A 1,468-nucleotide genomic window follows, 5' to 3' on the forward strand; every position below is an offset into this window, starting at 1 on the left:
GGCTGTCAAACTGAAACAAAAATGTATCATGACAGGGCAATTTGTGTACTATTAATAACTCATTGAGTCACAAACGATCGCCTTTTCCTCCAAAAGCCACGTCAATTTTTGCTTTCTTTTCTTTAGTTTATTAATCCTCTTCTAATGGATGCAGTCAAACCAATTGAATTTAGAAAAGATATTGTTACACGTATACTCGTATACATGTAACAACACAAAGAAGGCACACATCCACGTGCGCGTGCACACACACACACACACACACCCACGCTCACACGCAGAGAGAGAGAGAGAGAGAGAGAGAGAGAGAGAGAGAGAGAGACAGAGACAGAGACAGAGACAGAAAAAGAGAGAGAGAGAGAGAGATTACAGCTAAAATCCCTTCTTTTGACCAATTTTATACAGTGGTCGCCATCTCTGTTCAGGTGAGTGAAGTAGTAAAATGGAAACATTTTTACTTTCAATTGAGTACTCAAAGTGAGTTTTTCCTGCAGCACTGCTAAACTAAACAACTTTTAACATAATGGAAAAACATTAGGCAACTGTTAATCGAACATGGACATTTTCCTGTTATTTCTGGGACAGCCCTCTCAACTGCAAAAGAAGCGTGTTCACAGTCATAATTAACGATAGAGCATCAGATTTTCCTCAACATGACATTTGCTTCACAATTTATATATATATATACACATCACTTCAATTTGCTACCACCTTTATCTACAAAAAGACCTTTAAAATTTATAAAAGTGCTCTATCAGAGATTTTCACTCTATCTATGATCATAAAAGCAAACTTTGAGACATAATGAAGTAACACTGCTGCTTAGCCTAAGGAAAAGATTACTGTATATTTCTTACGATAAACATCATCCCTACCAACATTACATATATATACAATTAAAGGCTGGTAATTATCAGCGTGTGATAAGAAAAACTTTAGCAGTAAAATTGAACAGTGGACAACACAAATCCTAAACAAGACTCATCATTCCATGTTCATGCAAACTGTAGTAAAAACACAAATTTTGTTTTTAAAAAGTAGTAAAAAAAATAATAAAAAAGAGATTTAGATCTACTTTAGCCTTGTCACAACACCATAATGACGATATAATAAGAGTGCTAAATATAAACGGCAAATACAAAGCCGAGGGCAACATGCCTAACCAGATTCTGAACCAAAAACCAAACACAAGAGACACCTCCACAAATTCTCTGCCTCTGACGCTAAAAAGCACAAAACAAAATCCATGAATACCACCAAAACAAAACATGAAGCAGCAGCGGTAACATTATGTGCCACAACCAAAAAAAAAGAAAATGGCCGTAAAACTCGGGCATGGTTGAAGCAGTGGTATTTTAGTGGAAGAGAGGAATGTGTGTGTGGTGGTGGGGGGAGGAGAGCTCCTAAATGAGGAGAAGATACTGTTAACTTTGTGAACCTACTTTCGGGGGGGGGGGGGGGGGGGGGG

At 37.6% G+C, this 1,468-nt stretch overlaps 1 protein-coding gene across 2 annotated transcripts in view; it reads right to left on the reverse strand.

Annotated features, from left to right (window-relative positions):
- LOC101857452 (flotillin-1) overlaps nucleotides 1–1,468 on the reverse strand; it is a gene marked incomplete in the record, with an annotated part of 39,567 nt that overhangs the window by 26,484 nt on the left and 11,615 nt on the right.

This window comes from Aplysia californica, unplaced genomic scaffold, assembly GCF_000002075.1.
Source record: "Aplysia californica isolate F4 #8 unplaced genomic scaffold, AplCal3.0 scaffold01045, whole genome shotgun sequence".
Taxonomy (NCBI): Eukaryota; Metazoa; Mollusca; class Gastropoda; order Aplysiida; family Aplysiidae; genus Aplysia; species Aplysia californica.